Source organism: Pongo abelii, chromosome 1, assembly GCF_028885655.2.
Source record: "Pongo abelii isolate AG06213 chromosome 1, NHGRI_mPonAbe1-v2.0_pri, whole genome shotgun sequence".
Lineage (NCBI taxonomy): Eukaryota > Metazoa > Chordata > Mammalia > Primates > Hominidae > Pongo > Pongo abelii.
The window spans coordinates 57,406,229-57,432,343 of NC_071985.2; the positions used below are offsets into that span (position 1 = coordinate 57,406,229).

General features: G+C 35.7%; 1 long non-coding RNA gene across 1 annotated transcript in view; it reads right to left on the reverse strand.

Annotated features, from left to right (window-relative positions):
* Positions 1-362: 362 nt before the first annotated feature.
* The window catches only part of LOC134761789 (uncharacterized), a 31,738-nt gene continuing 5,985 nt past the window's right edge, over positions 363-26,115 (reverse strand). The window contains exons 2-4 of the long non-coding RNA XR_010140924.1: positions 7,654-7,769; positions 6,823-6,866; positions 363-1,976 (exon numbers count right to left, since the gene is read on the reverse strand). This is a non-coding gene — a long non-coding RNA (uncharacterized LOC134761789). The remainder of the gene's footprint in view (positions 1,977-6,822; positions 6,867-7,653; positions 7,770-26,115) is intronic.

Below are 26,115 nucleotides of genomic sequence, written 5' to 3' on the forward strand. Positions count from 1 at the left end.
GTTTTGTGGCTTAGATGGGCATCACCATCCTACCGATATGTGATGTCACCCCTGGCAGCCCAGCTGTAAAATTCCTCTCTTTGTACTCTTTCTCTTTATTTCATGGACCAGCCAACACTTAGGGAAAATAGAAGGAACCTATGTTGAAATATTGGGGGCAGGTTTCCCTGATAGGCACCACTTCACTCCAGCCTGAGCAACAGAGCAACACACTGTGTAAAAATATATATACAAAAAGAAACTAAACAAGTAAATATTATAATTTAATTTTATTTATATAAAGTTCAAAAGCAGTCAAAACTAGTTTATGGAGGCAGAAACAGCAATACCTTTAGGAGAGGTATTGACTGAAGGAGGTCATGAGGGAGGCTTCTAGAAAGGTGGTAATTTTCTCTTCCTTGATCTGGATGGTTTTACACAAGAATGCGTACTTTATAAAATTATTGCAATTTGCCTACCTTTCTGTATATGTGCTATACTTCAGTAAATATTTAGTTGGAAATCGAACTGATTACTCTTTTCATAATTGTTAACAGAATAACACTAATACATTTTCTATCACTTCATAAACACTTGACTATTCCAAGTAAAAGATTCCTTGGGACTCTTTGCAAGGTAGGCAAGAATGCTTTCCTCATTCACTCATTTACATTTTTAACCAGTGTCTATATCATATTATGTGGGTGAAAGAACAGGACTGTGGTAATGAAGGCAGAAGTGAGATTATTCTATTTGAGATGCTGCACTAAACACAGCCATTTAAAGCACAAAACTAAGCTCTAAAATTTTTGAAAGAACATTATGAGAGAAACACAATGGAATACAGGCTTGTTTGTTTGTTTTTTTTTATTTTATTTTGTTTTTTACCTCATATAATAAGGCATATTAGAATATGGATCAAACTTTTTACTAGCTCTTAATTCTGAGAGAATCTTACTCTATTTTTTTCTCTTTTTCAAAAATATAAGGGTCATTAAACAATATAATGCCTGTGTTTGTGCTATATACATTTACATGTACCCTGTACCATATACATATACAACCAACCAAATCAAATCAAGAAGCATGTTACCTATGTGTTTAAATGCTGCCTTGTGATAATTCTTTATATTCAGTTTCTTGTAGATATCTGAATCCTATCATGAAAAACAACTGAAATAACCAAATTCCCTGGAAAGGAATATTTCTCTAGTTGAAAATATATCACTCCCTCTCTCTTGTCAACAATATTTTGTAAAAAAGTATTACTTAATACCACAAATACTTACTGATTGCTTATATTTTGTGTAACAAGTGCACAACATAGCATTAAATAATAATAGAAACTTCCTTATGAGGAAAACACTTTAAAGTGAGATTCTTATTGTCCTTTTTTCCTTGCTTATTTTGCTCTAATATGACATTCACTAATGACGCACACGGCTACATGGACTACATTCAGTTCATCTTCTCCCAGTTTTTTTTTTTTTTTTTTTTTTTTTAGTATATCATTTGTTTAAGTTATATGGCTAAAATAATGTGAGGAAAATAAGTACACAATTTAAGCTTAGCCAAAAATCATGTCTTCTCTTTTTCATTTGTTTTTCAAACTTGAATGAATGCAAATCATTTCCTTCACCTGTAGTCTGCAGACCTTCAGGAAATGAGCTTTAGGCTGTTCCTTCTCAGCTATGATCACCTGTGAGGAGCTTGAATATTTCTGATAAGGCTTTCTCATCATCGTTGATAACACCATAGCTAAATATATGTAGAATTTATGTGCTATAGATACTGAAAAACTTAAGTGCTCCTTTCAAAATTTTCAATATTATAGTCTGGAAACATTATTATTATCTAGAGGAATATCCTGGGTTGATGACTATACAGAAGAAAAAAGGTGAATACTGAAAAATCTTTTCAGACTTGAAGTTGTTATTGGGATTGGGATCTGAGAGACTGAGCTTATATACATTCTCTTAGTTTTCTGCACTTGAAACCTGAAAATACAATTATAATGCTGTTAGATTTTGTTCATGATGACGTATAATGACATAAGTGCAAGAAACATGATTATATATAGTACATATACATATATGTGTATATACAAATGTACATATAAAGTTTATGTGCAATTGTATATGTATAGTATACATACATTTTACATATACAAACTAGATAAATAGATATACATTTGATACTTGAACAATGCAGGTGTTAGGAGTGCTGATCAATTGCTTAGTCAAAAATTCATATATAACTCTGACTCCCCAAAACTTTAACTACTAATACCCTACTGTTGACTGAAAGACTTACCAATAACATAAACAGTTGATTAACACACATTTTGTATGTTACATGTACTGTATAATGTATTATTATAATAAATAAAATAAAATGTTATTAAGAAAATCATAAGGAAGAGAAATTATATTTTAAGAAGAGAAAATATATATTAAGTGGAAGTGAATAGTCACAAAAGTCTTCATCCTCGTGGTTGTAATGTTGAGTAGGCTGAGTAGGAGGACAAAGAGAACAGGTTGCTTTTGCTGTCTCAGGGGTGGCAGAGATGGAAGAGGTAGAGAAGGTAGGAAGGTAGGAGAAGCAGGCACATTCAGTGTAACTTTTATTGAAAAAATCTAGGTATGAGTGGATCCATGCAGTTCAAACTCATTTTACTCAAGAATTAACTGCACATATATCATGTATGTATACTATACATATATAAGCTTCTTGTCTACTATACACATTTGTGAATATTTATATAGAAATAGAAGTAAAAATTATTAGGAAAACTAATATTTTACTTGAAAATTTTATTTTCTTTTTCTCCGGGTTTGTGTGATGTTTCTCTTGAGGTTTCTTACAACAAAAAGGAAAAAATAACTGTTTAAAGCAGAAATATTTCCCTTATATTTAGCCTGGGGCAACCTCCTGAAAATTGATAAACTTGAATTTTGACAGAAGGAAAGTGAAGATAATTTAAAGGTCAAGAACCTGTCTTAGAAAATATTTCTGGAGCTCTCTGAAATTTGAGTTGATGAGTTTCTCATAGGCAAAGGCAATTGAAAGACCAAATTTAAACATCACTCTTTCAAAAAAATAAAATTTAGAGACAGGATCTCTCTTTGTCACCTAGGCTGGAGTGCAGTGGTAAAAACATAGCTCACTGCAACCTCAGACTCTTAGGCTCAAGCAATCCTCCCACCTCATCTCCTGAGTAGCTAGGACTACAGGTTCATGCCACCATGCTTGGATAATTTTAATTTTTTTTTTTATAGAGACAGAGTCTTGCTATGTTGCCTAGGCTGGTCTTGAATTTTTGGCCTCAAGTGATCATACCACCTTGGCCTCCCAATGAGAAAAGATACTCTTAAAGCTAGTGAAGGCAGAAGTTATAAAATAATAAGCAGGTTAAAAGTATTACTCTTCAGTTTTGAAAACTGAAGATTTCTCAAAGAACTTAAAACAACTACTCTTGGACCCAGCAATCCCATTACTGGGCATATACCCAAAGGAAAATAAGTTCTTCTACCAAAAAGACACATTCCCTTTTATGTTCATTGCAGTACCATTCACAATAGCAAAGACATGGAATCAACCTACATGACCATAAATAGTGAACTGGATGAAGAAAATATGGTACATACACACCATGGAATACTACACAGGCAAATAAAGAACAAAACCACGTCCTTTGCAACAACATGGATGTAGCAGAAAGCCATTATCCCAAGCGAATTAATGTAGACACAAAAAAAAACTGCATGTTCTCACTTACAGGTGTTAACTAAACATTGGGTACACATGGGTATAAAGATGGGCACAATAGGCACCACAGACTTCTAGTAGGGGGAGGAAGAGAGGAGAATAAAAGTTGAAAAACTACCTATTGGGGTCTATGATCACTACCAGCGTGATGGAATCAATCATACTCCAAACTTCAGCATCACTTAATATACCCACGTAACAAACCTGCACATATACTCCCTGATTGTAAAATAAAAGCAGTATTTTTTAAAGTACTGCTTTTTTATCATAGGCCACCTTCTATAGGAAATTCCCACCACCTTCGGGGGGTGAGAATTTCACTAGAATTGGTATTAAAATACATATGTTCAAAATTTCATTCTGCTACTTATAGCTAAATGATGTTGAAGACGACAATTATTTTTGGATCTCAGTTTATCCACTAAAATGGCTGAGTTAGGAAGAAAGATTTGGAACCTTCCTTATAGTTCCAAAGTAATGCTATACATTCTAACAAATGTGAATATCAGCAATTCAAAATAAACAAATGCTTTCCATAGAGTGTTCTAATTATCACTGCTAAAAAAAAAAAAAACAAACAAATGAAAAAGCAATATAAATCCCACACAAAACCACTCTACTCTGCTCATGAAGAACTCGCAGTCTAAAGGGGCAGACCATAAGAAATCTAGCAAGAATGCAAGTGAATTTAAAAGTTAAGCTTGAATATATATAGTTACCTTTCATACTTTTCTATCACTTGCAAAAACATATAAGAAATACAGCTTTATCATTTAATTCCAGTGAAAACTTGGGCAAGCTGAATTTTTGTTCCCTCAATTGTTAAATAGGAAAAATAATTTAGCTAATTTGTCAAGATTTGGTGACATATGTGAAGCTCCTAAAATTGCGTGCAAAACGTCTGTATCTGCACATTGTTCAAAATTGCTAGTTCCCTGCCTTATCTAACCTTACTATTTTAAACAAATTATAGTCTGTTTATTAAAAGAGGACAATAAAGAGGTCAAATATAATAATGCAGGATCATGGGAGACATAAGAACGATAATATAGGATTCTTAATTTTGTCACAGAAAACTGTCCCGTACTTCTGGATCTTTGACTCAGTATCTCTATCTCATAGCTATCTGGAAATGCATGCCACTGTTCACAAGGAATGATATTCAGGAATTTCTCAGAAGTAATTCTGATATCCCAGGAAAATGAGTCAGAGCATAATACTAATGGACTGTGAGCCACATGTATTGTAATTATTTCTAAAGAATGGTGACTTTATATTTTGTTTTAAAGAGGTTGAATATATATTAACGACAGCAACAACAAAAATATGACTTCGAGGTACAAAACTTTTGTCCTTGAACTTCACTGGAGAACTTCAGTACTTCAAATAAAATGTGTGATCATGTATATATTTCCACTAAAGGATAGATTCTTAGAAATTTCCAGATAATGTCAATTCAGTTGAGTTAGTATCATTGCTTAACACTTACGGAAGTAGTATCTTTCTAATAGATCATTAAGAGATTATTAAATTAGAGTAAGAGAAAATAAAAAAAGATTTGACTTTCCAATTACATTCTTTAGCTTACATCCATTTTGCCTGATTGTAACAGTATTGATGATACAGGCAATTACCCAAAGGGACTGTGATTTACACACTTATAATCTTTAGCTGTAGCTTTAAAAAATAAAGTCTTGGTTCATTATAATAAAGTCAGATTCTTGGTTCATTAAACCCAATGTTTATCTCTTGCACTGGTACAAATGAAATAATTTTGAAAGTTAGTATTCTTTCTAAGTCAGCTATAGCATCCTCAAAAAGCTGACTAAATTTCTCCCAAATATCTTAATGTTCTTCTAATACAGTCTGTTACAATCATATTATCAATTATTGTGTAGAGATTATAATAGAATCTATTTTTTTCTCAGATTGGAAATAAAATTTACCATCAATTTTCTCTCCTTCATGTAAAGCACTTCTTTTATCTTTTCAATTTTTCTCCCTTTTTAGATTTTAAGGTGCATCCCTATTTCTTGCACTTCAATTATTTAGTTTAAGATGTTTTATTTTGAGGGTAAAATTCTATTTCTCCTTGCTCATGGTATTATAATTTTTTTTTAGCCAGACCACACTGCACTAATATATTCAGAGAGTATGTCACAGTGAGTTCTACTTCTTTTTACCTAGTAAAAATCAATAGCCTTGGAATCCATCATTCTATTACTATTAATTGGATAGTTTTTCTCTCAAATTCCCAATGCATTTATTTTTACCATCTAAAGAGCTTTGCTCTGTATTCCTATAGCTCAGTTTGTTTTTGAGATGTCTATTTGTGTAGCAGAATCTGCAAATTACGGCAACCACTATCCCATTCTTTCCTTTGCTAATGAAATCCCTGAGTTTTAGCTAAGCTGATTTCCCAGCTATTCTTGCAACTAGGTGCAACCATGTGACCAGGATTTTGCCAAGAATAACAAATTGAAGTGATGGTCATTAATTCTAGATTGTAATTTTATGAGAAAACTTCTTGCCCTCCAGTTTCTCTCTTCTTATTGGCTGTACTGTGAATGGGACAAGGATGAGGAACAAGTGAAAGGCTAATTGGATTCCGGGATGACATGGCAAAGCAAAATACTGGACTGGTAGGTGAGAGTAAGTCAACTTCTGAGTTAGCTGAGCCATTAAATTTTGGAATATCTTTGTAAGTGTAGCTTAGCCTAATAACTGATTAATACATCAAAATTCCATTGGAAACTCTTCTAGATACGTGTAAGTGCCACAGGTACCCATATTCTTGATAATTTTCTTTTTTTAAAATTATACTTTAAGTTCTAGCGTACACCGCATAACGAGCAGGTTTGTTCCATGTGTATACATGTGCCATGTTGGTGTGCTGCATCTTCACATTTATCTTTAGTCTTTTCATCTCCCTCTAAAAGTAGTTAATAAACACTCACTGAAAGACAACAGAGGGCACACTACTGAAATATGTCTTATGGGATCACTTAATTCCATTTTGGAAGAAGGTATTTAAACAAACCAAACCACTCTAATGTTTTAAGAAGATCTACATACCCCAAATTTTTAATTTTGCTGCTGTTCCATAGGGGTTCTTGAATCTAGAGTATGAAAGAATAATGAAAATGAGATCAATTAACAAATTGCAAACAAGTAAAAAATGACATAATATTTTTACATATAAAATTTTGAAAGGTGTAATAATGTTAGTCTGAGCAGGGAAGGGGCTTGAAATAATTTTAACTTTTGTCTGGAAAGAAGAAACATTAATATTTTCAAATTAAATGTTGGAAGATGTGCAACAGTATCAAAAACTAAAGCACATGTGTGGAAACAGACATCCTTTGTCACAGTTTATTTTCACACATTTGAACACTAATTTCTTTCAATTCTGTGCCCTAGTATAACGTCACATCCTGTAGTTCTCTTTTTTGTACCCTAGGGTGTGGTCCTATGAAAGTATTTTAGTTCCAAAAATACACTATCTTTCTTTCTCCCTTCAGATTTTTCAGATGTTGTGCCTTCAAACTGCAACAATTTTTTCTGCCATGGTTTAATTACCAACTTTTCATTATCATTCGGTCTAAATAAGCCTTCCTGACCATTTTTCATGTCTTTTCCCGCTTTCCTGTTCTCCCAAAGTCTGGAATTATGTTAATCTCACATGTGCCAAAGATTTAGCTAAAAGTAACTGTTTATTTATTATGTTAGAATATTATGACAATTAGTTCTATTTTAAAAAGCTATTATGTATATTTATATTTAAATTATATCATAAATTAGATATTATGTTGTATTTGTGAGCGCAGTCTGGGTAGACGGATGCTTTTATTCCTAACATAATATGATTTTATTTCTGCCACAATCAAAATATAAATGATAACTTACTGGGATTACTTTCCTTCTTTTTTCCTTCCATTTTTTCTTCTAGACTGTGTCCCCCGTGAAGCCAACATCTTCATTGTTCAGTACTCTATCTTCAAATATGTAGAATTAACAAAAGACTGAATGCAAAAAAATACATATGTTATTTGCTGTAATGAAGATCTGCAAGGAAATCGCTTTGATTGTATTAATTCAATTATTATGTAACGGATGATTATTTAAGAAAGTTTAACCAAGCTTTATTTGCTATCTATGGTTCCATTTTGGGCACTGTGGAGGATTTAAAATTGAATCCGCAAAATTGCTATCCTCGGCTGTTTTCTAATTCTATGGAGGATAAGAAGTGTAAAAGAACTACATTAGGCTGGGTATAGTGGCTCTCATCTGTAATACCAGCAACTTTGGGAGGCTGAGCTGGGAGGATTGCTTGAGGCCAGGAGTTCAAGATCAGGATGGGCAATATAGTGAGACCTTGTCTCTACAAACAATTTAAAATAAAACCAGGCACAGTGGCATGCCTCCGTAGTCCTAGTGACTTGCGAGGCTGCAACGGGAGGATCACTTCAGTCCAGGAGTTCCAGGTTGCAGTGAGCTCTAATCATGCCACCGCACTTCAGCCTAGGTGCCATAGTGAGACCCTGTCTCAAAACAAAACAAACAACAACAACACACACACACACACACACACACTCCACAAAACTTAACTGCAAAAAGAAGGCTGAAAGTGGTATATTTCATAATCAAGTCACTGTGGGAGTTCAGAGGAAGAATCTCGTTGAGTCAGGGAAAGCATCATCAAACAGATGACATTTGAGTTGGGTCTTAAAACAAAGTAGTAAATTGGCTAAGAGAGGAAGGTCACAAGAATATGAATAGTGAATCCTATGAGCAAATATATGGAATTTTACAACTCTGGAGAAATTCTGAAAGTTAGGTTGTCCAATCGCTCCTTATATGCAAGCCTGCAATTGCACATTTTTCTTTGAGCAATGGAAAATTGATCAAGGTTTTGGAACAGAGATATGACTTGAGGATAGCTGTATTTCATAAAAATATGGCAGCTGTATATAAAATGGATCAGATATGATATAGACATGGCAGAAAGCAAGTGAAGATGCCTATCATAGTAGCCTATGGGGAAATCTGAATTCAGATAGTGGGTTTAGGAATAAGGTAATTAGTATATACAGAAATACAATGCAGAAAAGTTAGCATATTACTTGTGGGCAAGGAAAAGGGGGAGTCACAGATGAGTCTGACATTTTAAACATTTATTGCTTAGAAAAGTAATTTATATAAGAACATGATTCTCCAATATAAGAATGAATATAGTACAGACTATGAGGTATGAAAAGTTGAAAATTGAAAATGTGTCTTCTTGGGGATACAAAAGAAATATAAAGACATTTGTAGATATAGAAGAACTTTAGAAAGAACAAAAATAACATGAGAAGATATTTCTAGAAAATATCTTAGATGGTTTAATTTTCCAGGTTATGAGAACAACATCAGTCCTTGACAAGGTTGTGAAATTAGCTGATAATGCCTTTATTTTGTCCCTTGCCCTCTCTTGGACCAGATATTTAGTATGGGATTCATGTTGAAGAGGCTTAGAAAGGTTGCCCCTATTTTCTGGCCTCTGTTCTCTCACCTCTGTGCAGTTGATAGTCTCTGATCTGTCTATATCAATTCTTCAAGATCTCTTTCTCAATATTTCAAGGTAAAATGAGGTAACCAATTGAGCCAACTTGCATTAATGTTAATAGTAGCAGATTTGGTATTTTCTTTTCTCCTTCCATAAAATATTTCTATTTAGCCATTTGGGTACTATAATTCTGCTTTTATTGTTAATTTGTCATAAGGACTACATCATAGTAGTTTTAGAACAGATAAAATAAATATAGATACAAGAAAGGAATATTGGGTGGTTGTGTTTTAGCACCTCAATCCTCTAATTTCGACTATGTGTCTTTGCAGTTTACCAAGGGGTAGGCTTTTTGGGCTGGATTAAAAAGATTGAAATTACTGAATTTATTTAATCTGTAAATTTGTTACATGCATTTGACAAAAATATTGAGTGACATTATACACAGAAAACAATACAATGTGTCTCTCATATGGCATTTGGGAGGCTTCATGCCTGTTTCCTCATAATTAAAATAGCAATAATATACTCACACTACTTAGCTTCTGAAGTTGTTATATGATACTAATGAAAATAGTAAGTGTGATTTGTGAATTATAGAGTGCTATAAAATGTATAGTATTATTGTTTGCTGTTATATATACTTAGAATATAGTTATACATGAAAATTCTGGCATTTTTTTCTGGTATGACCTTTAATATGCTCAATTTCAGAATCTCACTCTTTGTTTACTGATGACTACTGAAGGTATTACTGAATGATATTAATTCCCAAATCCCACCCTACAAACCAGTTGTTTGATGAGGTATCTTTATTATCATAAAACAAAAAGTAATAGGAGTGCAAAAAAGCAAACCAAAGACCAAAAATTCCATGTGGTATAACATACAGCTGCCATTTAACTGAAAAATCCCAAAATACAGATGCTAATTGGACTATATGAATTATTAACATAAAGGTAATGAATATTCAGATATGTTGCAATCAGTAGTTCAGTAAACTATTGTTGAGAGAACCTCTAAATCCTAAATGAGTAAAAACGTAAAAGCTTAAAATTATGTCAAAACATTCCAAAATTCTTTTCTATTTCAGTACTAACTCTACAAATAATTTAATAAGTTTTTATATTTCTTAATGTTTGTGTATGAGTGTGTGTGTGTGTGTGTGTGTGTGTAAGGAATTTTGTTCTGAGGTAAATCTCTAGTCAAAAAATAAATGACATAAATTACATGTAATTTATTACACTAGACTCAGATTTTGTATACTCTTATTGTTTTATAGACTTTCATAGCCAAAGAAATATTTATTTCCTCACATGGTATCTCTAGGCATTGGGATTAATAGTCTAGAAATCTAACAGCGTAGGTATATAGCAGGGCCTATACTAGGGTAAAGGGAGTGAGGTGCTCTCAGATATAAATGTGCACATTAAACCCCTCAGTAATCAAGATAGATAATGTTTAAATGTGATATTTAAAAAATTAAAATTAGTGCAAAAAATCAATGATGAATAAAATTTTACATCTTATGTAAAAACAGGATGAGAATGACTAAATTTTACTTTTGTTTCCGGCTGTATCATGGCTCAGCACAGCAACACTGTACAGATATTTCCTAATGTCTAAGGCTATACATTATAATATTATCTTTTCAAAATTGGTTCCAAGGTCAATACTCAGAGACAGTACACATTTATTCTCTAAACTGATCAAATACACACACACATATATATATATATGCACTGTTGATGGAGCGCAAATTATTTTTTGTGACTTAAAACATAATATATATTTTTAAATAAATATAATTTTAGAAATATGTTTTTTATACAAACATAACAATCAAGAGATTTTTCTAATATATAGGTATAAAAATGATAGGAAAATATTTGTACCACACAAAGAATGTGGACCTAATAGTCAAAGATATGTATGTACTCATAACGATAATTTAAAAAATATAGTTGATTCTCGGTTGGCCTTTATTTGGCTCAAGTTTGGAAATGAATATCAATAATTTATATTTTGTATCATTCCATGAAATGTCATCATTGAAATATCAGAATTCCCCCACCAATCGTTATTTAGTAATTATATTTACATAGGTCATTTTTTTTCTTAGGAATTCAGGTATGAGTTTGCTTTCTGCCTCATGAGAGAAATTTGAAGAAGAAATGCAGCTTAGCTACAAGCAGTGAAGGGGGTGATATAGAATCTGAATTTGGAGTCACAGAAATCTGGGTATAAAGAAGACTTTCTAGTTGTGTGAATAGAAAAGTTTCTTACATTCTCTAAGGTTGATATCAGGTTTTACATCTTTATTTTCTCTAAATTAATTTATATTTACTAATATGTACCTCAATCCACTAGACTACTAAACAGTTTAATATCATTCATATTTAAGTTCTGTCAACATATTCCTACACTCACCACTAGTGGAGGTAATCAGGAGGCCTTAAATTAAATAACATCGTTGGGCGAAAGGTTAAATCCTCCAATAATTTGAATATTAATAAATTTAGGATCTTACACAAGAAAACAATAGGTCGGTAGTTTGGTAGTTTGACATTCTGTAGAATATTGACCTTAAAGAATATTTGTTGTGCTGATGAAAGGTGAGAGTTAGAGTAAAAGGAAAGGAGGGTATTATGAGATGGTGGTGGTGGTGGTAGCAGGCAATGGGTAAGCTACAGACTATCTTTACAGTAAAAAAAAAAAGATAAATTAAAATTAAAATTTTAAGTAAAAGAGAAACCACTGTTTGAAAGATACCACTAAAGGGTTTTCACAAAGACCAAAATTGGCAGCATGCCATATTATTTGATTTTTGTTTTCTGCTTGGCCATGAGCAGAAAATGGAGAAAAAAAAAATCTATGACAAGTTGTGCAGAAGTTGAAGGTTTCTTATTGTAGAAAGAAACCAAAGTCTAATTTAAAGTTGTTTTTTAATGTGCAGTTGTGTCATTTTGTCATTTTACTTTGCCCTATGTAAAATGCTATACTAAAGCATATTGCTGTTTTATTGTCTAATTAGCAGGTTAAAACGAAGCTTATTGGACAACCAAACTCTTCAGTAATTGATTATCAGAAGATACAGGCAATTAATTGAAAAGTCTTTTCTTTTTTTCCCTACCCTGACCCTGGAAAAGTATTTCCTGTCTCAAAATTGTATCAAGAAGTATGCAACATTTCTGTAGATGTTGCGATCAGGAAATATTCATTAGATATACTTAACTATTTTAATCATTTTAAAACCATTTTCTTATGGTCAAGTATGCAGAATTGGATTAAAAAGGCAAGATTTCAGCCTTACCCACATCTTACGGTGATTTCCTTGAATTTCAGTTGGGGGCATCAATATTTCAAGTCCTTTTAATAAATAAGCAGCAAAAGAATCAGAATCAACTATGATAGACAAGATTCTAAAACAAAATCTGACCATACTACTTCTAACTTAGAATCTTTTAGTGGGCTTTCATTTTCCAGGAGACAATGCCTATATCTTTTTTCTGGTCCTCTGTGACCAGTCTTCAACTTCTTCCTCTTGGAACTTACTGTCCCATTGTGCTCCTCCCACCTAATACACGAATTGTAATCACCTACTTATTCATGACAATCTGTTTCCTTGTACATTGTGGTATGGCTCTGTGTGAGAATCCTGAAAAGTCTGGCTTGAATTTGCACACATTGAGAGAAAATTTGCATTTGTGTCTGCCAGAGATTCTAGGGTCTGGTGAATCAACTTGACAGTGTACATTTGAATTGCTGACCCTTAGTAGGGTAGACCTGTGGCTAAAACCCTCAGGAACTTTTTCCACTCACACTATTTTATTTTATTTTTTTTCCTGCATCAGTGTCTTTTCTAGCCCACCCTTTCACTGAGTGAGGAGACCTCAATTGTCTCAAATTTATGTAGAGATCTAATTTCTATTTCCTACCAAAATCTTTGTCTCCTGTTATTGAACTGACCTTAAAATAATTAGCCTCCTGTGGCTGGGTGCAGTGGCTCACGCCTATAATCCCAGCATTTTGGGAGGCTGAGGCAGGCAGATCACCTGAGGTCAGGAGCTCCAGACCAGCCTGTCCAACATGAAGAAACTCTGTCTCTACTAAAAATACAAAATTATCTGGGCATGGTGGTGCATGCCTGTAATCCCAGCTACTCGGGAGGCTGAGGCAGGAGAATCACTTGAACCCGGGAGGCGGAGGTTGTGGTGAGCAGAGATCGCACCATTGCTCTTCAGCCTGGGCAACAAGAGTGAAAATCCATCCCTCCCCCTGACAAAAAAAAAAATTAGCCGCCCAGTTTCCAAGATTGGCAAAGCTTCATGTACCTTGGAGTTCTCACCTACCCATCTTTTTTTCCAAGCTCAGTTATTCATTGAAAAGAATATTTGTTATATTTGGCCAAAAGCTATGTGTCTTCAAAAAAGCAATTTTGTCATTTTTGTCTTCAGAATATATTGTCTGGCATATTTCCAAGATTGAAAACCACAAACTTATACAAGAGAATTAAATGTGAATAACTCTTCTTCCAGCAATTCAATATATTCTAGATTGATGCCACTTTTATATGTAAAAAATATGTTTAGTGCATGTTACTTAAAAGTATTTTGTAAAAAATCATGAATTTGTGATGCTCTAGTTCAGCCCTGTCCAACAGAATTTTCTACAATGATAAAAATGCTCTATATATCTATGCTGTTCAATATGGTAACCATTTGCCATATGTGACTATTGAGTATTTGAAATGTGGCTGGCATGCCTCAATTTTTAAAGCTCAATTAATTTCAATTTCAATAGTGACATGTGGCTGCTGCTACTGTATTGGACAGTGCAGTGGGTGAGAGAAATGGTTTTAATTTTACCGTATGTAGCAGAGTAAGAAAAAAAAGCAGGGGGGAGGAGCCAAGATGGCCGAATAGGAACAGCTCCAGTCTACAGCTCCCAGCGTGAGCGACGCAGAAGACGGGTGATTTCTGCATTTCCATCTGAGGTACCGTGTTCATCTCACTAGGGAGTGCCAGACAGTGGGCGCAGGTCAGTGGGTGAGCGCACCGTGTGCCAACCGAAGCAGGGGCAAGGCATTGCCTCACTCGGGAAGCACAAGGGGTAAGGGAGTTCCCTTTCCAGGGGTGACAGACGGCACCTGGAAAATCGGGCCACTCCCACCCGAATACTGTGCTTTTCCGACGGGCTTAGGAAATGGTGCCCCAGGAGAGTATAGCCCGCACCTGGCTCAGAGGGTCCTACGCCCACGGAGTCGCGCTGATTGCTAGCACAGCAGTCTGAGATCAAACAGTAAGTCGGCAGCGAGGCTGGGGGAGGGGCGCCCGCCATTGCCCAGGCTCGCTTAGGTAAACAAAGCAGCCTGGAAGCTTGAACTGGGTGGAGCCCACCACAGCTCAAGGAGGCCTGCCTGCCTCTGTAGGCTCCACCTCTGGGGGCAGGGCACAGACAAACAGAAAGACAGCAGTAACCTCTGCAGACTTAAATGTCCCTGTCTGACAGCTTTGAGGAGAGCAGTGGTTCTCCCAGCACGCAGCTGGAGATCTGAGAACGGGCTGACTGCCTCCTCAAGTGGGTCCCTGACCCCTGACCCGCGAGCAGCCTAACTGGGAGGCACCCCCCAGCAGGGGCAGACTGACACCTCACATGGCCGGCCTGGTACTCCAACAGACCTGCAGCTGAGGGTCCTGTCTGTTAGAAGGAAAACTAACAGAAAGGACATCCACACCAAAAACCCATCTGTACATCACCATCATCAAAGACCAAAAGTAGATAAAACCACAAAGATGGGGAAAAAACAGAGCAGAAAAACTGGAAACTCTAAAAAGCAGAGTACCTCTCCTCCTCCAAAGGAACGCAGTTCCTCACCAGCAACGGAACAAAGCTGGACGGAGAATGACTTTGACGAGCTGAGAGAAGAAGGCTTCAGACGATCAAATTACTCCGAGCTACGGGAGGATATTCAAACCAAAGGCAAAGAAGTTGAAAACTTTGAAAAAAATTTAGAAGAATGTATAACTAGAATAATCAATACAGAGAAGTGCTTAAAGGAGCTGATGGAGATGAAAACCAAGGCTCGAGAACTATGTGAAGAATGCAGAAGCCTCAGAAGCTGATGCGATCAAATGGAAGAAAGGGTATCAGCCCTGGAAGATGAAATGAATGAAATGAAGCGAGAAGGGAAATTTAGAGAAAAAAGAATAAAAAGAAACGAGCAAAGCCTCCAAGAAATGTGGGACTATGTGAAAAGACCAAATCTACGTCTGATTGGTGTAACTGAAAGTGACGGGGAGAATGGAAACAAGTTGGAAAACACTCTGCAGGATATTATCCAGGAGAACTTCCCCAATCTAGCAAGGCAGGCCAACATTCAGATTCAGGAAATACAGAGAACACCACAAAGATACTCCTCGAGAAGAGCAACTCCAAGACACATAATTGTCAGATTCACCAAAGTTGAAATGAAGGAAAAAATGTTAAGGGCAGCCAGAGAGAAAGGTCGGGTTACCATCAAAGGGAAGCCCATCATACTAACAGTGGATCTCTCGGCAGAAACCCTACAAGCCAGAAGAGAGTGGGGGCCAATATTCAACATTCTTAAAGAAAAGAATTTTCAACCCAGAATTTCATATCCTGCCAAACTAACCTTCATAAGTGAAGGAGAAATAAAATACTTTACAGACAAGCAAATGCTGAGAGATTTTGTCAACACCAGGCCTGCCCTAAAAGAGCTCCTGAAGGAAGCACTAAACATGGAAAGGCACAACCGGTACCAGCCACTGCAAAATCATACCGAAATGTAAAGACCATCGAGACTAGGAAGAAACTGCATCAACTAATGAGCAAAATAACCAGCTAACATCATAATGACAGGATCAAATTCACACATAACAATATTAACTTTAAATGTAAATGGACTAGATGCTCCAATTAAAAGACACAGACTGGCAAATTGGATAAAGACTCAAGACCCATCAGTATGCTGTATTCAGGAAACCCATCTCATGTGCAGAGACACACATAGGCTCAAAATAAAAGGATGGAGGAAGATCTACCAAGCAAAAGGAAAACAAAAAAAGGCAGGGGTTGCAATCCTAGTCTCTGATAAAACAGACTTTAAACCAACAAAGATCAAAAGAGACAAAGAAGGCCATTACATAATGGTAAAGGGATTAATTCAACAAGAAGAGCTAACTATCCTAAATATATATGCACCCAATACAGGAGCACCCAGATTCATAAAGCAAGTCCTGAGTGACCTACAAAGAGACTTAGACTCCCACACATTAATAATGGGAGACTTTAACACCCCACTGTCAACATTAGACAGATCAATGAGACAGAAAGTCAACAAGGATACCCAGGAATTGACCTCAGCTCTGCACCAAGCAGACCTAATAGACATCTACAGAACTCTCCACCCCAAATCAACAGAATATACATTTTTTTCAGCACCACACCACACCTATTCCAAAATTGACCATATACTTGGAAATAAAGCTCTCCTCAATAAATGTAAAAGAACAGAAATTATAACAAACTATCTCTCAGATCACAGTGCAATCAAGCTAGAACACAGGATTAAGAATCTCACTCAAAACCGCTCAACTACGTGGAAACTGAACAACCTGCTCCTGAATGACTACTGGGTACATAACGAAATGAAGGCAGAAATAAAGATGTTCTTTGAAACCAACGAGAACCAAGACACAACATACCAGAATCTCTGGGATGCATTCAAAGCAGTGTGTAGAGGGAAACTGATAGCACTAAATGCCCAGAAGAGAAAGCAGGAAAGATCCAAAATTGACACCCCAACATCACAATTAAAAGAACTAGAAAAGCAAGAGCAAACACATTAAAAAGCTAGCAGAAGGCAAGAAATAACTAAAATCAGAGCAGAACTGAAGGAAATAGAGACACAAAAAACCCTTCAAAAAATAAATGAATCCAGGAGCTGGTTTTTTGAAAGGATCAACAAAATTGATAGACCGCTAGCAAGATTAATAAAGAAAAAAAGAGAGAAGAATCAAATAGATGCAATAAAAAATGATAAAGGGGATATCACCACCGATCCCACAGAAATACAAACTACCATCAGAGAATATTACAAACACCTCTACGCAAATAAACTAGAAAATCTAGAAGAAATGGATAAATTCCTCAACACATACACCCTCCCAAGACTAAACCAGGAAGAAGTTGAATCTCTGAATAGACCAATAGCAGGAGCTGAAATTGTGGCAATAATCAATAGCTTACCAACCAAAAAAAGTCCAGGACCAGATGGGTTCACAGCCGAATTCTACCAGAGGTACAAGGAGGAGCTGGTACCATTCCTTCTGAAACTATTCCAATCAATAGAAAAAGAGGGAATCCTCCCTAACTCATTTTATGAGGCCAGCATCATCCTGATACCAAAGCCTGGCAGAGACACAACAAAAAAAGAGAATTTTAGACCAATATCCTTGATGAACATTGATGCAAAAATCCTCAATAAAATACTGGCAAACTGAATCCAGCAGCACATCAAAAAGCTTATCCACCATGATCAAGTGGGCTTCATCCCTGGGATGCAAGGCTGGTTCAATATACGCAAATCAGTAAGTGTAATCCAGCATATAAACAGAACCAAAGACAAAAACCACATGATTATCTCAATAGATGCAGAAAAGGCCTTTGACAAAATTCAACAACGCTTCATGCTAAAAACTCTCAATAAATTAGGTATTGATGGGATGTATCTCAAAATAATAAGAGCTATCTATGACAAACCCACAGCCAATATCATACTGAATAGGCAAAAACTGGAAGCATTCCCTTTGAAAACTGGCACAAGACAGGGATGCCCTCTCTCACCACTTCTATTCAACATTGTGTTGGAAGTTCTGGCCAGGGCAATTAGGCAGGAGAAGGAAATCAAGGGTATTCAATTAGGAAAAGAGGAAGTCAAATTGTCCCTGTTTGCAGATGACATGATAGTATATCTAGAATACCCCATTGTCTCAGCCCAAAATCTCCTTCAGCTGATAAGCAACTTCAGCAAAGTCTCAGGATACAAAATCAATGTACATAAATCACAAGCATTCTTATACATCAATAACAGACAAGCAGAGAGCCAAATCATGAGTGAACTCCCATTCACAATTGCTTCAAAGAGAATAAAATACCTAGGAATCCAACTTACAAGGGATGTGAAGGACCTCTTCAAGGAGAACTACAAACCACTGCTCAAGGAAATAAAAGAGGATACAAACAAATGGAAGAACATTCCATGCTCATGGGTAGGAAGAATCAATATCATGAAAAAGGCCATCCTTCCCAAGGTAATTTACAGATTCAATGCCATCCCCATCAAGCTACCAATGACTTTCTTCACAGAATTGGAAAAAACTACTTTAAAGTTCACATGGAACCAAAAAAGAGCCCGCATCACCAAGTCAATCCTAAGCCAAAAGAACAAAACTGGAGGCATCACACTACCTGACTTCAAACTATACTACAAGGCTACAGTAACCAAAACAGCATGGTACTGGTACCAAAACAGAGATATAGATCAATGGAACAGAACAGAGCCGTCAGAAATAATGCCACATATCTACAACTATCTTATCTTTGACAAACCTGAAAAAAAAAAGAAATGGGGAAAGGATTCCCTATTTAATAAATGGTGCTGGGAAAACTGGCTAGCCATATGTAGAAAGCTGAAACTGGATCCCTTCCTTACACCTTATACAAAAATCAATTCAAGATGGATTAAAGACTTAAATGTTAGACCTAAAACGATAAAAACCCTAGAAGAAAACCTAGGCATTACCATTCAGGACATAGGCATGGGCAAGGACTTCATGTCTAAAACACCAAAAGCAATGGCAACAAAAGCCAAAATTGACAAATGGGATCTAATTAAACTCAAGAGCTTCTGCACAGCAAAGGAAACTACCATCAGAGTGAACAGGCAACCTACAAAATGAGAGAAAATTTTCGCAACCTACTCATCTGACAAAGGGCTAATATCCAGAATCTACAGTGAACTCCAACAAATTTACAAGAAAAAAACAAACAACCCCATCAAAAAGTGGGCGAAGGACATGAACAGACACTTCTCAAAAGAAGACATTTATGCAGCCAAAAAACACATGAAAAAATGCTCACCGTCACTGGCCATCAGAGAAATGCAAATCAAAACCACAATGAGATACCATCTCACACCAGTTAGAATGGCAATCATTAAAAAGTCAGGAAACAACAGGTGCTGGAGAGGATGTGGAGAAATAGGAACACTTTTACACTGTTGGTGGGACTGTAAACTAGTTCAACCCTTGTGGAAGTCAGTGTGGCGATTCCTCAGGGATCTAGAACTAGAAATTCCATTCGACCCAGCCATCCCATTACTGGGTATATACCCAAAGGACTATAAATCATGTTGCTATAAAGACACATGCACACGTATGTTTATTGCAGCATTATTCACAATAGCAAAGACTTGGAACCAACCCAAATGTCCAACAATGATAGACTGGATTAAGAAAATGTGGCACATATACACCATGGAATACTATGCAGCCATAAAAAATGATGAGTTCATGTCCTTTGTAGGGACATGGATGAAATTGGAAATCATCATTCTCAGTAAACTATCGCAAGAACGAAAAACCAAACACCGCATATTCTCACTTATAGGTGGGAATTGAACAATGAGAACACATGGACACAGGAAGGGGAACATCACACTTCAGGGACTGTTGTGGGGTCGGGGGAGGGGGGAGGGATAGCATTGGGAGATATACCTAATGCTAGATGACGAGTTAGTGGGTGCAGCGCACCAGCATGGCACATGTATACATATGTAACTTTCCTGCACATTGCACACATGTACCATAAAACCTAAAGTATAATAATAATAATAATAATAATGATAGTAAAAGAAAAAAAAAAAAGAAAAAAAGCAGGCTGGGCGCGGTGGCTCAAGCCTGTAATCCCAGCACTTTGGGAGGCCGAGGCGGGCGGATCACGAGGTCAGGAAATCGAGACCATCCTGGCTAACAAGGTGAAACCCCATCTCTACTACAAATCCAAAAAAATTAGCCGGGCGTGGTGGCGGGCGTCTGTAGTCTCAGCTACTCAGGAGGCTGAGGCAGGAGAATGGCGTGAACCCGGCAGGCGGAGCTTGCAGTGAGACGAGATGGCGTCACTGCACTCCAGCCTGGGCGACAGAGCGAGACTCTGCCGTCTCAAAAAAAAAAAAAGAAAGCAAAAATACTGAAATGAAAACACTAGAACTATGGAGCTGTAGTGGGGTGGGGTGAGAGGCTTTAAATAAACTGGCACAATTGGTAAAATGAAAAATTGACAACAGAGCTGCTTCCAGTGGTTTTCAAAGGTTAATGTGGTCTGAAACCTAAGTGTCCATCAACAGATGAATGGATAAAGAAAATGTGGCACTAATGCACAATGGAGTACTCTTCAGCCATAAAAAAGAGATTCTTTTATTTGCAGCAACATGGATAGAACTGGGGGTCATTATGTTAAGTGAAATCAGCCAGGTTCAGAAAGACAAACATTACATGTTCTGGCTTATTTGTGGGGTCTAAAAATCAAGACAAATGAATTCATGGAGATAGAGAATAGAAGAATGACTACCAGGGGCTGGGAAGGGTAGTGGCAGAGGCAGGGAAGGTGGGGATGGTTAATTGGTACAAAAAATAGTCAGACAGAAAGAATAAACCCTAGTATTTGATAGCAGAACAAGGGGACTATAGTCAATAATAATTTATTTGTATATTTTAAGATAACTGAAAGGATAATTGGATTGTTTGTAACACAAAGGATATGTGCTTGAGGGGATGGATGCCCAATTTTCTATGATAATATTGTGTGTTGCATGGCTATACCCCAATATATCACATACCCCATGAATATATCCACCTACTCTGTACCCACAAAAATTAAAAAGAGTTTTAAAATGTTAACATGGTCAGAATCACCTGGAGGACTTACAAGTCCTCACAGCCAGAGTTTCTGATTTAGTAGGTCTGGGCGGGGTCCAAGAGTCTGTGTGTTCAAAAAGTTCTTAGGTGATGCTGATATTGCTGGTCTGAACAAAGCACTTTGGAAACTATCAGTCTGATTTTGTCATACAGTTGCTAGTTCAGACATGGAAGTCACTCAAAGAGCTATGGCCTGAGACCCACCATCCTATTTCTCTTGGAAAACTCTGGCTTCTAAGCAAGGTGATTGTGTGATTTCTCCAGGAAGTGATATAAAATTTAGTTGGAAATCCAGATCTTGTCATTATTTTAAACAAAGGTGACCAAGTAAACATGTTTGCCTACATGTTTATATATTTATAATCTAATTAATGTATAAAATCAGTAAACTATTATCTAAAAAATTTTGGTATTTTTTTCATGGTAGTGAAAATATGTTCAATGTAGCAAATACTGTTAGCTATCTACCCAACCCATGTTTCTTTCTAACAGAGCCTTGATTTTCTAAAAAAAAAAAAAAAAATTCTACTTCTTATATGACAAAGTTAACCTCATCTGTAGTTTCAAGATTAGATCTTAAATTTTGAAAATTGCTTAAGACTTTAAATGAATTATGGTAATCTCATTCTCCTTACCAGTGGACATCTATCCCAAACAGTGAGGAAAAGTTTATTTCATTCTAAGACAGAAGCACAAGAATAAATGCTATTTTTCTGTTTCGGATTTGCTGCATTTGGTTGTGAAACAAATGTAACTACTACATTCCATCATCTTCTTACAAGAAGTTCTTAAACTATCCCTGAGCAGAGCACAGACACTAGGGAATATCAGAGAAAGAGAAACGAGAGCATTGAGGCCTGGGGCTCATCCCACCCCTTGACTTATTTTTACATGAAATAAAACTCCAATATTTCTTATAGTTTAAGTCAGTTTGGGTTGATGTGTTCTGCCATTTAAGGCAGAAAACTGCCTAACAGCTACCTTCAGGGTGTGAGGATCAGGATTTTTCAAATCACAAAGATAATGTAGAAATTGCAGAATTATTTTTTTGTTTTAGGTGACTGTGCTGATATGCTACATCTAATTATTTCCCACTACGGCTTGTCTGTAGAACAAAATGGCAACAGACATGACCTACTTCCTTTTTCTCCCCCTAATCAGATCAAATAACAAAGTAGAATAAATGGCAACAGAAACAATAACATTGCCATAACCTCTGGTTATATTTTTCAAACAGAAGAAAGACTTCCAATATGTCCTTTGGCATCATATAACACTAACCTTTAAAATGTCCTTTTCCTTTCCTTTGACATTCTATACACCAGCAAAAAGCAAATGTGACTTGATGACATGTAATGGCCAGTGGGTGATTGGGGAATGGCAACATTGCCATTGATTAACTTGTCTCTAGTTTATAAGTAGCAGCATTTACTTTTAGATGGCAGATAAGTCATGTAATAAGCATGAGCTATTAAAAGTATAAGTGTGAAACAATCACAACTGAAAAGTCTGTTTCTCAAGTTTCTTAGATGAGTTATACATATCCATAATATTTATTATCATTTAAGATTAAATTTTATATAAATTACATACTTCTCAAAATTAAGCCTTAATTTATGAGATTGGGTAGTAAACAAAGGATGGAAAGAAAATCGCATATAAAATATTTAATAGTATAATTTGCTTAAAATTGCTAGGCAAATAAAAATATTAGCCAGATACAATTGAATATTTGTAAAGAAAAACATTCTATTTTTTTGGAATTCTTTCATTTTTAGGATTTTTTTTAAGATTATCTGTCCACTTCTGTCAATGTTATTAGTTGTTCTTTTCTTTCCTGTTTAGTGAAGATACGCAGAACAGATCATTTCCCATTACCAGTTATGTTCCTCTCTCTAGCCTTTGAGTTTGGAATTTTTTAAAGCTCAGTCCTGGGTCCTTTTTCAGTATGGACTTTCTCCAATTTGGAAACCTTTGGCTACAACTTCAATCATACAATAAGGTCAACCGAATTTCCATATCTCCTGTGTTCTAAACATGTATATTAATCTGCCCAGTTGAATATTTCATAAACATTTTAAATTTAAAATGTTCAAAACTTAATTCATGCCATCCCCCTTCAAACCAAGGACTAATTTTAGTGATTGGTACAAAAATTTACCCACTGTAACAAAGGAGATATTTAGTTATCATCATTGATCCTCCTATTTCCTACTTCCCATTCCAATTCATTTTGAAATGCTTGAGATTTTAAAAATAGTTTCATTGATACAATTCACATACCATTTAATTCATTTAAAGTGCATAATTTAATGTCTTTTAGTATTCTCAAAAGGTATACAGCTATCTCCACAATGTAATTTTAGAACAGTTTTGTCTCCTGACAAAAGAGACCCTTTACCTGTTAACATTCATCATCACTGTTCTCTCTCCCAACACTACGCAACCACTATTCTACTTTCTTTCTCTGTATTTCTTCCCATTCCAGACATTTAATGCAAATGTAATCATGCAATATGTGGTCTTTGTGACTTTTTAATTTTTTTGTTTGTTTGTTTGAGACAGAGTCCCGTTCTGTCACCCAGGCTAGAGTGCAATGGTGCAATTCCGGCTCACTGCAACCTCTGCCTCCTGGTTCAAGCGATTCTCCTACCTCAGCCTCTCAAGTGGCTGGGACTACAGGCATGCATCACTACACCCAGCTAATTTTTGTATTTTTAGCAGAGACAGAGTTTCACCATGTTGGTCAGGCTGATCTCAAACTCCTGACCTCAGGTGATCCACCTTCCTCGGCTTCCCAAAGTGCTAGGATTATAGGCGTGAGCCACTGCTCCCTGGCAACTTTTAAATTTTTAATTGATATATCATAGTAGTAAATATTTTGGGGTACATGTGATATTTTGATACATGTATACAATGTGTAATGATTGAATCAGTAATTGGAATATATATCACTCATTTATCTTTTCTTTAAATTGGGAGCATTACAGTTCTTCTAGCTATTTTGAAATATATGTTATTGTTAACAATAGTTTCCCTATAGTGGAATATGTAAGTTATTGTTAAGGATAGTTTCCCTATTGTACTATCAAATACCAGAATCTATTCCTTCAATCAAACTGTATTTTGTACCTATTAACCAACTCCTATTCATTCCCACCCTTCCCCTTCCCTTCCCAGCCTCTGGTAACTAACATTCTCTTTTCTACCTCAATGAGATCAACCTTTTTAGCTCCCACCTACAAGTGAGGACATATGCTATTTGTCTTTCTGTTCCTGACTTATTTCACTTAACATAATGATCTCTGATTCCATCCATGTTGCCACAAGTGGGAGGATTTCATCATTTTACGGATGAATAATAATCCACTGTGCATTTTCTTTATCCATTAATTTATTGATGGACAATTAAGTTGATCCCATATTTTGTCTGTTGTGAATAGTACTGCAATAAACTTACTGATTTCTTTGCTTTAGGATACATAGCCAGCAGTGGGATTACTGGATGACATGGTAGCACTATTTTTAGTTTTTTGAGGACCCTCCATACTGATTTCCACAATGGCTTTACAGCTTTACATTCCTATCAACAATGTGCAAGGATTCCTCTATCTTCATATCTTTGCCAACATTTGTTTTTTGTCTTTTTGACAAGAGCTATTCTAACTGGATTGAGGTGATAGTTCATTGTGATTTTGACTTTCATTTTCCTGATTATTAATGAGGTTGAGCATTTTTTCATATACATGTTGGCCATTTGTATGTCTTCTTTTGATAAATGACTGTTTAATTCATTTACCCATTTTTAAATAGGATTGTTATTTTTTTGCTATTGAGTTGTTTCAGTTCCTTCTATATTCTGGATATTAATTCCTGGTCAGATGCATAGTTTGCAAATATTGTCTCCCATGCCATAGATTTTCTCTTCACTTTGTTAATTTTTATTTCCTTTGCAGTGCAGAAGCTTTTTAGTTTGATGTAACCCCATTTGCCTATTTTTGCTTTGGTTGCCTGTGCTTTCGAGGTCTTACTAAAAAATTATTTTCCCAGATGAGTGTTCTGTAGCATTTCTCCAATATTTTCTTCTAGTAATTTAATAGTTTCAGATATTATATTTAAGTGTCTAATCCATTTTTAGCTGATTTGTATATAGATTGAATGATAAAGATCTAGTTTCATTCTTCTGCATGTGGCTTTCTAGTTTTTCCAGCACCATTTATCAAAGAGTCTGTCCTTTCTCCCGTGTATGTACTAGGCATTTTTGTTGAAATGAATTAGTTGTAAGTGCCTGGATTTATTCTAAGTTCTCTGTGTTCCATTTATCTACATATCTGTTTTTATGCCAGCACCATACTGTTTTGGTAGCTATAGCTTTGTAGTGTAATTTGAAATAACGTAATTTGATTCCTCCAGCTTTGTTCTTTTTACTCAGTATTGTGCTTTTATTTAGCACATTTTCAAAGTTCAGCCATGTTGTAGCATATATCATTACTTCACCTCTATTTATTGCCAAAAATATTCCATTGAAGGGATATGCCACACTTTTTATCTTTCAGTTGATAGCCATTTGAGCTGTTTCTTCTTTTGGAATAGTATTAATAAGACTTGCATAAGTATTCATATACAAGTTTTTATTTGGAATATATGTTTATTTCTCTTGGATATATAGTGATAGAATTTTTAGATCAAAAGCTAATTATATGTTTGACATTTTGAGGAACTACCAAGCTATTCTCCAAAGTAGCTGTACCATTTTACATTTCCACTGGAAATGTATGAGAGAGTTGCTATTTCTACACATTCCTGGCAACATTTACTATT